The 14,687-nt window shown below is 40.4% G+C and overlaps 1 protein-coding gene across 4 annotated transcripts in view; it reads left to right on the top strand.

The window, feature by feature from the left end:
* The window catches only part of celsr1a (cadherin EGF LAG seven-pass G-type receptor 1a), a 94,918-nt gene that overhangs the window by 9,697 nt on the left and 70,534 nt on the right, over nt 1–14,687 (top strand). The window lies entirely within an intron of this gene.

Here is a 14,687-nt window from a genome sequence, read left to right as displayed (position 1 = left end):
CTAAACTATTTTTTTGATAAAAAAAAATAAAGGCCGGCACACTTCTAAGATATGGAATTGTTAAATGGTTGTTAATTGTTAATACATTTTTACAAAATCTGTTAATCAAAGCGTAAACCATACACTGACAGCACTGAAAACTCAATTGAATGACATGATGCTCCGTTGTCCTGAGGCAGGGAGTTAGAGTCAGCAGAGAGCACATGCAGGTGTAATAACAGTGTTCATGTCTCTGTTTGTGTGTCTAATGAGCGAGAAAGGAATTGCATTCATGCTTAATCTTGCATATCCAACATAGGCTTTAATGCGTGCATGTCAGGTCTGTGTGTGTGTGTGTGTGTGTTGTGTTTGCCCTCTAGGCTATAGTTGGGAGTTTGAAGTGTAAATACCAGGGGATCAAGACTGGTCACTTTTCGACTCCACTGATGTCTGAACGCTCAATTACAGGTTAGAGAGAGGAGGGTCTAAGGATCTGAGGCTGTTATTGCCTGCGAGAAGCAATACGGCCAGACAGTGACTAGTTTGGACCCGGGATAGGTTGGGTGCTGTTTCCGTTTCTCCCAAGGCAAACAGCTCCCTTTACCGAAATATGAGTAAAAAATGACTTGAAAGATACTAGACGAGAGGTCCCATTTTTGATTCTTTAAACCCAGGATGCTAGTTGTTGCGCTTAACTGGTTGAAAGAGCAGCCTCCTTGGCATGAATTTTATCTCAGTTTGTTTGGTGTTGTCTAAATCCGCCAAATCTGTTCACCTTTTGCTACTGGAGGCATGTTTCCTCCCACGTGCTTAATCCATGTGCTGCTATCTTAAGAGGAGTGTTTTGATTCCAGCAGGAAATCTCTCTCTAAGCATCCCGGTGGTTTCTGTTGCAGGCTGGACTTTGAGCTAGAAAGTGGGGTGTCTTCTCATCGTGCAAGTGTGTTTGCTGTGGGGATTGTAAAGAGAAGTTGTTTGTTTGCAAACACCAATGCCTTGGGCTCAGGTTGTTAAAGATGCGGGGGGGGGGGGGGGGATTTGGGGGGGAGATCTTATCTGGGACTCTTTTTTTTTCAAATTTGTGTGTCTAATTGTGTTTCTTTTAATGTGTATGTATATATATATATATATATATACATATACTGTGTCTGTGTGTGTAAGTGCTGTTTAGTGAGGAAAGCCTCCATCTACTTCGACACATAGATGACACGCCTCTCTTTCAAACACACACACATACGTACAGAGGCGGGGTTATCTCTCGTTTACATGCTGCAGGACAGTGATTTCACCACTCAAACTCCAACAGGTTTTTTGGGGGTGGGGTGGAGGGGTCGTATGTGATCGTAACCTGACACACCTCTCTCAGTCTCTCTTTCTATTTCATTATCTCTCACTCAGACGACACAATACTCTTCTTTGTCTCTCTCACTGAGGAGGCAGGGTGAAGCATCGTGGCTCGCCAACGGCCCACAAGTGTGACATTACATGCGTCAGGCTGCGCAATGACCAGCTGGAGGAATGTTAAGTGGGGGTGGTGGATGGTGGGTGGTTGCTGAGGGTGTAGATGCACAGTATGTAGCCAGAGTGAATGACAAGTGTCAGAGCCGCCTTCTTCTTTTGGTTGGCAACGTTTACACCGCAGGGCTTCATGCATCTTCTAAGTTCAAACACATCTGTTTCTCTGCTTTTGCTTTTCTCTCCATTGTTGCTGGCGAATGACATGAGATTTACTTGTTACAAATTTAGATTTGACCACTTAAATACATGTGTTGGTTGCATGCTGTGAGGTCAGATTTTATACAGATGTGTCCACTTAGGTGCAGATGGGAGCTGTTAGATTGTGACTCTCTTTAACTTTAGCTCGTTTACAACAATTACAAAACATCAGATTACACGCAAGGGAAAAATAAAAATTTGGACTTTTATCGGCTGCAGTGTAAAAAAAAAAATTGCCACTAGTTTTAGAATCCTGTACTGTATCAAGAATTCAGGGTGACAGTTACATTATTGACCTTTTAACTCTTAGAAACCAGACTTTACCCTGAGGTTACCAGAATGTTCATCAGTCTAGACTGAAAACCAGAGGAAGCCCAATTTTCTCCATTAGGACCCTTAACTCTGAGAAACAATCTGCCTGAGGAGCTGAGGCTACTGAACCTTTTAAAACTCTTCTTAAAAGCCACAAATTAGACAAGAACAAAGACCTGGAAGCACAGCAATTATTTACTGTTTAATTATTTGTCTGTATTTATCATTTGTATAATTTCTCTTATGATTTGTTATTGGCTGCTAATGGCTGTTGTTTTTTTTTTTTACAAAGGCTATCATAAGCTACAAATTGGCTTTCTAATTATAGTTTTTTATGATTTAAGAGTAGAAAAAATGAGAGGGAGTGATACATTCTGTTTGGAAAAGAAAAGGTGGGGGTTAATGACGACAAATAAAACTCAAGCTCATTTGAACCCTACCTACATTTTGAAAGTTCATAGACTTTCCTGGTTGTGTGTGCATGTGCATCCACTGTACCTTCTGCCACCCACTGAAACTTTATATCTTAGCCATTTCTAAAGGGCGACCCTTGCTCCCTGTGTAACACCCCCATATGTAATGCATTGGGCTATAATCCTAACAGCTATTAAGACTTGGCATTGATACTGACAATGCAGGTATTAGGATGAAATCTCAAACGGCTTAAATGGATTGAGTTCACTGGCACGAATAGACCAATATCTGCTTGACGCTAAAGTCCTGTTGCTTAATCCAGAGCTAAACAAAAAATCTGCCCTTCTGCAGAAATCCTATCCATATAGGTGTTCTAAAATTGTCCAACATACTATTGCTCTTAATGTAAGGAAAGACACTATATGACAGTGAGAAAAAGTGTAGTAATAAAAGTATAAACACACGTTGAGTAGAAAACCTTTCAAAGTTCAATGAAAACATTTCTACCACCACTTTTCCGAAAACTGACACCTTCCTGTAATTGCCCTTCCTTAAAAACCCCTTGATTAGGGCGTTAATACTGATCCTCTGAGTGTTGATGTTGGACTCCACAGAAAGACTTTGTGCAAGATTGTGTTCACAGAGGTGTCAGCTTTAGTCATTTCCCCCTTAGCCAGAGAAGGAGCTGGTGACAGGTGTAATCTTGACAGTTAATAGCTTGTGTGGGAACTTGTTGATTCACGCTTGGCTCTCAAAACGTCACCCCCTTTTTTTTTGTCTTAATGGCTGTCAGACGGCACTTGACTTTCCCGAAATGTTATCTTTCGTTTAACTCGCTATTTTGCAGAAGTTACAGGTGATTTTCTTGGTTGAGGGTAATTTTAGTTTATTTTTGTAGACCAAAATAGACTCCTCACACATGCTACCATAATATATTATTGAATATTAATGCACTTCTGTAACTCTGTTGATCCCTGAAAGGATATCTTTTTCCCCTCGGGAAGGGGCAAGCACCACTGGATTTAATATCTTGCTCACAGGCACTTCACTTTGGCCTGGATGTTTACTCTCATGTGATGTTTTGAACCTTAGCTGAGAGGAAAAACTGATTTAGACGATTTACCCTCCTTTTTTCCCTGGCGTGTCAGTCACTGACAACCGCTATCATCATGAGTGTCACCTTACAACCTTCTAACAGCTTCTGTCCTGCTCTGACAGCACCTTTCTCTTGTCAAGTTTCAATGGTAAAATACATGCGAAAATTGCAGATATGCATGCTCACACATTTATATCAAACATTTATTTGTGAAAACATGCAAACCTTACGCTTCCTGCTTGCCCATCACCCCATACGTAGTTGATCAGCATCACAGTATTAGCAGGCAAAGCGTACACCACACCCTGGGTCACACTTGGCTCCTACAGGCGGAGCGGCTTAGGCCTCCGTAAGCATTTCAAAGGAGCAGACTAAGACGTGCGGATTGAAGCTTTGTATGTTTTCTCCAACCCTCCAGGCCTCATCTTTTAACAGAGAGCAAGAGACACAGTTATAGATAAAGGGAGCTCCGAGGTGTATTGGGTTTGCTCTGCCTTTTGATAGGGGGTGTCAAGATGCTCCTTTGAACTGAGACTTCTTCTTTTTACATTTCGGATAGGGTGACTCGCACAAATGCACAGCAAAACACATTTGTAACTGTACAGAAGCATGCATTTTCACTCGCTCTCTGTCACTCATTATTCACATCACACAGCAGCTGCGGACCTCTTCCCCTGGAGTGTTAAGGCCAAGTTTCACACAAAGATCCCTTCCACCTTTTATACGGCACACAAAAAGTGCCTCACCCTCCCGAAATGTCTTCAGTTACACGTGTATCAAAGTAGAGGCTACTTTATCCTTCAGGAACAGCTTTTACCTAACTTAAAAACGCAGTTTAAAGTGTCCAGTTTGTTTGGTTGTGTTGTCTCATTGATATGAAATTGGATGCTGTCATGACGGATCATTTCATAACTGTGTTTAGATACTTAAGGCCCTATTAACCGCGCAAGTGCATCGACAAGCGCAAGGTGGTAAGTCTTAGGTGCACGGACTGCGTTGACATCTTCATGCTTACCTGCTATTTTGGTTCAAGTATGTGCAGCAGCGCCACGTGCAAAAGGGCAGAGTGAAGGTGAACATAGATCAACAGGTGTGGTGATTAATAAATATCTCGTAGCCAGTCATATCACTGCTCTCATAGCTCTGAAACAGAGTCGGTAATGATCCTGCAAATTAATGTTATTTTTTAATAGTTATTAAGTTAGTGAGTATGTTGTTATTGAGAAAGAAAAAGTGGAAGTGATGCCTTCCTTATATTTATCTTATATTAGATGTTTAGCATTTCTCCTGACACCTTTTTTATGGAGCAGAACCAGGAGCCACAATGCCTCTCTATGTCTCCGTTCACCCCATGTGATATTTGAAAATGACATACGTGCTGCTGTCTACCTTCAGCAGCCCTTTATCAAATTACCTCCTGGGTTACTGTGAAGAGCTGTTTGTCTCTCTCTCTGTGTGTGTGTGTGTGTGTGTGTGTGTGTGTGTGCGCACGCACCTAAGTTTATCAAAAAAATGCCCTTGTGTCTGGTTTATGCCAAGAATAAGCTCCTACTCATCCTTGATGTCTCCTCAGTGATAAAATGTGAAATGAGAAAACTTTATGACCAGAAGGAAAAACATAAAAATAAAGCTTAAGCTGAAGATGTCACTGTGCCATTGAGCAAACTCGGTGACCTCCACTGACTTCCCTTGTGTTCCTTCTATGCAAAGTATCAAAACTGATGTACTACAATAAAGTGGGATGTTGGCCAGCAGTACTTCTACATGTACGTACGTTGGTCTAGGCCATATGCCAGTTCCTAACCCTCCCCAATAGCTGTTAGAGACTGATGGCTCTTACTGTCTGTCCACAGACACTCCTGATAGCACACTGGCAGGCTTCTGAGCATTCCTCTTTACTGAACCACCACACAAGATCCTCTAAAACACTGCTCGAATTGATTCCCTCTTTGATTTAGCTGAGCCGATAATGTAGCCATCAGTTCTTAATAGACTCATTAAAAGGCTTGAATGCTTGTAGATGAACTGCTTCCACCACTTAGTGCAATAAAGTGGTTAGGCCAAATTAATCGTGAGTGTGTAGTTGATACAGTAGCTGTGGGCAGGTTTAGTATTTTTTGTCAGTTTTTTAGCTGTCACAATATAGACAAAAATGACATTTAAAAAGAAAAAAAAGTTAGGCAAGTATAGTATCAGTTTGATGTCTGTTTCCTGTCAGGTCCAAAATTGCCTGGTGAGGCAGTGCAGGTACAGAAGTCATGACCTCTGATTATGGTCAGTTGACCTTTGACCTACAGTAAACACAGACCATATCTGAGTGAATCTCGTCTTACCGAAGGGTCATCTGGTTTGTCACTCTGTCTAAACATCTGCGTGTCACAGATAGTGTCAGTCTTTCTTGAGAAACATGGAGAGAAATGTAAGCCTGTTCAATAAGAAGAGGCAGATGGTTGACAGAAACTTAACTGAATCCAAAGATTCATCTAAAAACTGAGAGACAATAAAGATATTTGAAGGAGTCAGTATGTAGTACAACTCTTCAATTATTACTGGTCTTCAGTAAAACTCTTCCGTTTGTGTGTGCATGTGTGTGTGTTTGTGTGTGTGTTTATTTGCCTGTGCAAACAGTGCTGTTATTATCACTATGTAGCCACAATTGACTCATTAGCTGTGTGATATTTCTACTTATTGATTGTTTACTGTTACCTCATACAAAACAAGAGCATGAAGTAATAGAAAAATAGTTTTTATCATTCATCATTGCATGTGATGTAATTGCTATGTGCTTGAAATATAGACTTAAATTCTAACCTTACTAAAACAATTATTGGTTAGACCAACTTAATCATTTACACATCAGAATAATTATTTACAGGCTTATGTCCCAGTGAATGAGGAAATTCAGGTCCATGGATGTTTTTTCTCTTAGTAATTGTCTAGCAGATACAGGTAGAGAAGCCAAGGCAGGTGGAGACTTCATGTTCCAGTCTGAAGTGACCACGCCCAACGTTCAGACAAACAAAACTTCACAGCCAACATTCAAGATTCAGGCCTTTGTTTGCATTTCATCTTCCTGCCCACAATCCTGTTCGCATTCTCTTTTCATCTATCTGTGTGTTGGCATACAGTATCCTTACCGAAGTACCATTAGCTGCTTTAACATGAAAAGGGAGCTTTAGTTTTAACATGTTAAGTGTGTGTCTTTAAATGCTGATGGCCCTTCTACAGCCAGACCTTACCCCAGCCAGTAGCTTTGTGTTCGAGGTGTGAAGTGATTGTCTCAACCTGTCAAGAGTCACATAGGTTATAATGGGCTCACAGGACAAGGCATTTCAATAGGGACCTAAGAGTTTCAATGGAAACCTCTTTTTGAGTGCTCTGGTTGAGTACTTTTAAGCACATTTCTTTGAGACACAAGTGGTTTGTGACACTGATAACCCATAGACATTCCCTCATATATTTTGTGTGTTTAGTGAGATAACGTAATCTTATAATAACTGGTATTGAAAATGAATTAAGTGTAATAGTTCCAGGATTATCACAGATCTCTTGCTGTAGTAATTTTTTCACCTCTTTCAGCTTGTTTGCTGGTCTTGTTGGGTCATACACGAGCCTTCAGTGAAGTCTGTGACATAGTGGTGTGAGCTGTTGGTGCTGAGGTTTTCAAGATCAGGAGTCTTCCATCTTTGGAGGGTTTTTGAGAGCATGAGACCCCCAGTCATGAATGTGACATTTATCCTGAGTGCCTCATGTTTGCACGGGGCTGGGTTCTCAGGTGGTTGGTGTTTGGGACGGTATTTAGTCCTCAGCCATACATCTGACACCACATATGGGCTATGGACTGGTAGGGGGTAAAGCTGCGCTACTCCGGGCCCCAACAGAAGCCCCTTCGAGTTCAACCATGTGTGTGATGTGAGGAATGAGTTGGTTCAGCTCCAGAGTCCAGTGCTTACAGTTTCCTTACTGAGGGTCTGGGCCGACAGCTGGCTCTCCATGCCTGGCATATTGCTGCTCACTGCTGTGCTCGAGCACATTAATCACTATGCACTACACATACACACACACCTACATGTATGCATTCCTAGGGTGCTGGAGAATAGCTGGCCACTGCTCCTAATAGTTAAGGCAGGTTAAATACAGAGGACAAATTCTGGCTATGTGAAAAATGTATTTGATTGCTTTTACTTTTCCATGAATGTGAACAGGACTGCAACTTGTAATATGTATATACAAAGATGAGCATCTGGCCTACTGTACATTATATTCATACACTAAATAAACATTAACTTACATTGTACATGGACACTCCATAGGCATGCTCAAGATATTTTTTAGAAATCTATTCATGTTTTCTGTTTTGTCTTAAATGAAGAATAAGGAGATATCTGTTTATTTCTGAAGACACTTCTGAGAGCAGGATTTTGAAGAAAAAGCTTTTATTTTTCGTGTATTTCATTTCAGGCTTGTAGGTAAAAAAAAAAAAATCTGAGCTAACCCTTCACCTGCAACTGCTTTTAAAGGAATAACATTTTAGGAGATACATTTACTCCCTTTCTTGCCGAAATGAGATTGTTACACCACTCGCTAAACGATAAATATGAAGCTACAGCTACTTAACTTAGCTAAGGAGGGGGAAACAGCTAGCCTGGCTCTGTCTGAAAGTAACAAAGTCAGCCTAGAGCCCAAAACTTACTTATTAACATGTTTTATCTGGTTTGTTTTGTTAAATCTGTACAACAACTCAAGTGTAAAAATTACAAATTCTGGTTTTACAGGAGGTTAACTGTTCCTCCCTGCTTCCAGTCTTTATGCTAAGCTAACTGTCTGGCTGTTGCTTCATATTTGGCGTCCAGACATGAGAGTGGCATCTTCTCTTCTAACTCTTGGCAAGGAAGTTTTTATCCAGAACGTTCCCATTGTATTTCAGTAGACATGTAGAGCTTGGTAGCTGTAACCAAGTTATTCATCTTTCATTTTGTCAAGTTACATGACTGTAAACATGTTGTTTTCTCCATTGGACAGCATGCTGAGCGTTCACACAATTAGGCCAAGGCTCCCCAGCTCTTTAAATGAATAGATTTCCTGTGACTTGTATTTGTGTTGCTTGTACTGTAGTGTGACCATATTTTACGCTTGTATTTACTCTCCAAGGTGTGTCTCAAGGTGAGGGAGGGCATCTTGAAACAAACTTAGACTTTAGCATCTCCTCCCCTTTCCAGTTTCCCCTTGTACACCCTTCCACACATATTCTACACACACAAGGACCATCTATATGTTTATGATGTGTCTTTCCTCTACATGCTGAATACTGAATGCACCGAGGACACACTGATATGAGTCAAGGTCTGTCAGTCTTGTAATACAGTATCCATAAAATAAGAGAGGTGAGCTGTGGTTGTTGTGGTTTGGCTTCAGGGGGAACTTAGTTTACAGCTGGGATGATCATACCACACACACATCCACATATACTTAAACACAGTCAGCCTTGTATTCCCATCCATCTGTACCTGCTCTCTGTAGTCACTCAGTCTCTTGGGTCCACAAGTCTACAGGGCTGATAAAATGGAAGTGGCCTATTATTACTAAAGCGATGACAGCAGCCGTGGGCAGGCATCAAACACAGGCATACCTCTGGCATTGCGTAAGCGGAGTTGTCTTCTATTGCACGCTATTACTCTTTTTTTACACTTTTTATCCTCCATTGGTATTTCTCTTTCTGTTCCCATCTATGGGACTGTATTGACTGTAGATTCTTATTCATCTCTGTTTTCTCTTGGTGCCGTAATGACTCACTTTCCACATAGTCACAAAATACATTTATTAGAAACACCTTTTCTCTTTAAAGAAAAGTCCTTATTCTACTTCTTACTTGTAACAATCTGAAAATAGTTTGAGAGAAATACTGTAAATCAACAGAGAGGAAGACCTGCATATTCATTTATACACAAATCTGATTCCTATATAACTTTGTAAAAAGTAAATCTGCATATTTTTTATGTTGATTATTAGCGGACTAGGTCTAGGGATGGCAATGTCAGTCAGTTGGTTGGCCTACAACTTTGGTGCAGACTGTTATCTTAGTAACTTTTGGATTGAATTCTGTGATGCTTCACAATGATGCTTAAATTGTTCAGCTTAATAATAATTTAGCTGAGAAGCCAAAAAATAAATCTTAGAAGTATTTACCATAGTTAGATATCGACAGTATAAACTTTATAATACAAGCTAAATATGTGACATATGAGCAGATTGCAGGTATAGCTTCATCTTTTAAAGCTAAAGGCAGTGATGGGGCAGTACTGTGCAAACAGTACATAACAGCTCTGTTGTAAATATTGTGGATGATAGCAGAGCACAAACATTTGCTCATTGACATACACACCCATACTTGCTGAATCTACACACACACAAAACCACACACACTTTTCTACAAAATGCAGTACCCACCTTTTGTCTGGAAAGCTATAGACCTCCCACCTGGATTAAACCACATCTGGTTAACTGGTAGAGGTGCAGGATCAATAGTGAACACACACACACTCTCTCTCTCACATACACTCACACACACTCATTTATGCTTTACTAGAAGTCATGCTTTGGATGTCTTTCACAGACTACATAATAGTCCCCGCATTCCAGCCTCCACCACAGGAATGACTTCACCTGCAAGCAAAACCAAGAAACATCTTTTTAATTCACATGAAAGCTGCCTGTAAGTGTGTGCGTGTGCAATCATGCTTGTGTACATGCATATGGTGTGTGTTGAGCATTTGGCGAAAGATCTTAAAATACACACAGAAACGCATACATACAAGTGTGAAAATTGCCTCATAAAAATAACTGAGGTGCCTAATGCAAGAATCCAATCCTCCTCATCCTGTAAACAGTTTTCACATACTTGCATACACATACACACACATACAGAGCCTGTCGTGGAGCTTGTGGTCCAAAGTCTTACCATAATTATCCCACGCGTTATCTCTTTTTCTTGCAATCCATTCCCCTCTCCTCTTCCAAAGCATCAAAACATGTCATAACACGACCCCAAACTTCAATAACCTTCATTTTTTTCTGAAGAGTAGATATATTCTGTGTTTGTGATTGATTGAGGTGAAGGGCTCAGACAGTAATTCATGGGTCTATTAAAATTTGTCTCTCTGGGGGTCGACTGAATAACTGTATGATGTCAGGGCGTGTACCTGCAAGTTGAACTGAAGTCATAATTTACCGTTTCCCCACCATCATAAATCCCCCTTTATCGAGAGGAGGGATGGAGTAGCAGGATAAGAGAAAGAGAAAGTAATTTAAGGTGACAAGAATTGCGCTGGTTCCTACAAACCATGCAGCTTGTGTAATCTGTAGTTTTGAAGATGCTGGAACACACTGACTAAATATGTTCATCTAGGTGTCTGATAACCCCCAGAACAGATGAAAGAACAGACAAATTATGTACTAAAGAGACAGAAACTTAAACTAGAAAACTAGTTAATATGTATTAAATATGTTAAGTTAATTGTTTGGTTTTATATGTAAAGATGACCAAAGCTGCTTTAAATCATGCTGCTTCGTTGCAATAATAAGCTAGAGATGTTATTAGCTATTCTGCTATTCTGTTGACAGTAATTGCTACCTTGATTTCAGTGAGGAATGCTTTCATTTGTCAAAGTTGAAGTGGACTAGTGGGACCACCCAAGCAAAACACAATGTGGTAATGTACTGTTAGTGGTGACATATTTCTGTCACATTGTGATGGAAAGTTATGTTTTTTTTAAAAATATGGCTTTCCAACATGACTTTTTTTTGGATCGCTCACTACTATAGTGTTTCTGCAGTGTATAGCTTGGAGAAATCACTGAGTAATTGGTTCCCACACAAACCCTGTGTTTGATGTACCAAAATGAACATGTGCTCAGCTCTTTAATGGCCTGTCCAAACCGATATACTTGCAATGAAAGCAGTAACTCTGGACGAAAACAGGATTGGAAGTGAAAGGGATAGGATCTGGACGAGGTGGGATTAGCAAGGAGAAAACTCTTTGGGAGAAAATTTCACTGCCATGTAATCTCTAGTGACCACTATGACTTATCTCCGATTTGCTGTAGATGAAGTTTATATTTTCTTTGTTCAAGCATGGTAGTATCACAACTCATATAGGATATCTACAAAGTTCTTGTAAATGTGCCACGTTTCAGTCAGTAACAATTTAGAATGCAAAGTAGGGGTTAATCTGTCTTGTTTATCGTTGGCAATTCTAGCAAACTCCACTAAAACAGAAATAATAATATGAAAGTGTTTCTTTTCATTAAGGAAGCTACAGGACCTTCTGTAGAAACTGACAAACAGAGAGGTAGGGAAATTCACTAGAGAGAAACTGGTAAGTTGACAGAAACTGATCCGTCTCACTGCCTCCCTCCTCTCCTTTCCTGAAGCTGACTCATTATCACACACCATTCTTGTCAGCCATGTCACCAAGCACAATACAATGACATTTAACTGACCCTTTGGAGGAGAGGAGGAGGAGGGGAGACAGAGAGAAGGAAAGAAGTCAACACAAGAGGAGGAGGAGGAGGGGGAGGAGGAGGAGGAGAAAGATACAGGTTGAAGGGATGGAAATACTGGATATGATAAGAGCTGAAACAAGGGAGATAGATGAATCGTGAGAGGAAGGGAGTAAAGTGAGGTAAAGTGAGAGATAGGGAGGAGGGAAGAAAGGAAGGAAGGGAAGAGGTGGGGGTGTCTTTTTTTTACCCTCACATTCCCTCTTTTTCTGACTTCAAAGAATCTCCCGGTGAGAAGGAATTATTCCCCTCCACTCAACCGTACCGCTTTGTTTTCTCCCCACTGCTTTACCTCCTCAACCCCCACCACAACTCACATTTACTTATTGCTTCCAAAGAGAATAGTCTTGTAAAGGGGATCTTACGGGCACTGTTCAAAAGCTTTTAGTGGTGCCATTATAGATGATGCATTGAAGGTATGAATTCCACTTTGTGTGCTGGCCACTAATTCTTTCTGGTTATGAAATACTCCCTATTTCACTTTTGCACTTGGTTTCTGTCTCGCAGACACATACATATGTTAGGGCATTACTGGGATCCATGGAGATTAACATGATGAAGACCCTAACCAGTTAAACTCAGTAAGGGCCTATAAAATACCCAGACACAAAAAACACATGTGGAGCCCAGATTCTGTTGTGTGTGTCGATGTGAAAAGCACCTGAGCCAACTATCATCCACAATCTTGATCTGGGCTGAGACAGGGACGGCACATGGCCAGGGGAGGATAGAAACATCAAGAGGTCAGCTGGCAGACAGCAACTCCAGGTGGGCTGCGGAGCCTGGCTGAGTCCAGCCAGCGCTCAGACATCTGCGTCTGCATCAACGCTGTTTCAATCTGCTGGCTTGCTTGCTGACTAACTGAATGCATGAATGAATCCATGAATCTGACTGCCTGACTGGCCGCCCAGCTGACTAATGACTGAATAGATTCATGAATGACTCATTGATTGAACAAATGTTTGCCTGAGAGACCAACTGGCCGACTACATCCAGACAGCTGACATATATATAGATGTTTTAATACTGTGTGTCAGACAGGGCAATCGGCCAAACATTTGGAATGCATTCTTAGCCTCCTAAAAAATGAAACACACTCTAATGATGTGGATACAGTACCAACAAACCTTTGGAAAGACTTTCCCATTCAAGTGACTAAGAAGGTGTGTCCAAAGTTTTGACTGGTACTATCCATTAATGTTCCTGAGCTTAATGAGAGTACTTTTTGCTATGCTAGCAGCATGGCTGTATATTGAAATATCTCAACAAATATTCAATGATTTGGCTTGGAATTTTGTAGAGACACCCGTGGTCCTCAGAGGATGAATCCTACCGACTTTGGTGATCCCCTGACTTCACCTATAGTGCCACAATGAGGTTCACTTTTGTGCTTTCAAGGGAAATATCTCAGGAACTATTATATGCCATGACATTTGGCACAGATACTCATTTTCTCCATAGGATGAATCTTTTAACATTTCTCCTAGTCCCATCATCAGGTCAAAAGTTCTATTTGTCCAGTACATCAGTTTATGTCCAAATACCCACAATTACTGACATCCCCATTAGCTTTAACTGTACTTTGTGTTTAGTGCTAATTAGCAAATATTAGCATGCTAACACAACAAACTACAATTGTGATCATAGCAAATACCATACCTGCTAAACATCAGCATGTTAGTCTCACAGAGCCACTAGCTTGGCTGTACAGACCCTTATCTCCAGGCTCAATTTAGAGGTGAAGAGGTAAATTTCATATGATAAAAAAATTAAAAACATGTAAACACAGAAACAGTAATATACTGGTGTCATTTTTTTTGATAAACTGTGTAGTCTCATTAAACAAAGTAAGCTCTACTTTGTTAAAGGGCACCACAGTGAAAAAAACTTGCTATCAGACTGGGACAATCCCCAATGGCTGCTCAGCATTTTACGTGCCATCTTCTGATAATTGTTAGCCTTCACTCTTCCTCTGACAGTCTGAAACATCCGGCTACTACATAAGCAATTTATAGGGTTTCTCTAGACTTCCTGAAGTTGACAGCAGGTCTGAAAGAAAGCCTCCAGGCCTTGAATACTCAACAGGAGAATAGAGGGTGAGGTAGTTGGGGAGTTTTAACTTGGCTAATTAGGAATGAAAACTACAATTATAGCTTTTGCTGTTTTTGTAAAAAGTCACTGTATTCCTTGATGTTTGATTTTTTTTTCCCCCTGGGTGGCTTGACAGCAGACATAAAGTTTGGAATAGCAGTGATTCTTTTCATCCAGTGGTTAACCTTGTAACTAGCAGACCTGCCTCTTGCTGGAGGGTTAGTTAAACAAAAAAGTGGAGGATATGTCTGATTTCCCTCAGAATAGTAACATCAGTACTGAATAATGGAGAAGTGGAAAACCTAAACGAATATGTGAAAATATAAATTAAAACTTCACTCTTCACTTATTACACACTGAGTAAATTGAACAATTAAAGCCTCTATCATCTCCACATTTTTTTTGTTGGTGGAGAGTGCATAAACATAAAAATACAAGCAAAACAAATAAAAATAGTACAAAATCACCATACTAATAATTTTGATAATATTATAATTATGTCAGCTAGTTACTGCTGCTAG

This window comes from Thunnus albacares, chromosome 23, assembly GCF_914725855.1.
Source record: "Thunnus albacares chromosome 23, fThuAlb1.1, whole genome shotgun sequence".
NCBI lineage: Eukaryota > Metazoa > Chordata > Actinopteri > Scombriformes > Scombridae > Thunnus > Thunnus albacares.
The sequence above is the reverse complement of the archived record's forward strand: the minus strand, read 5'-3'. Positions and strand labels throughout refer to the sequence as shown.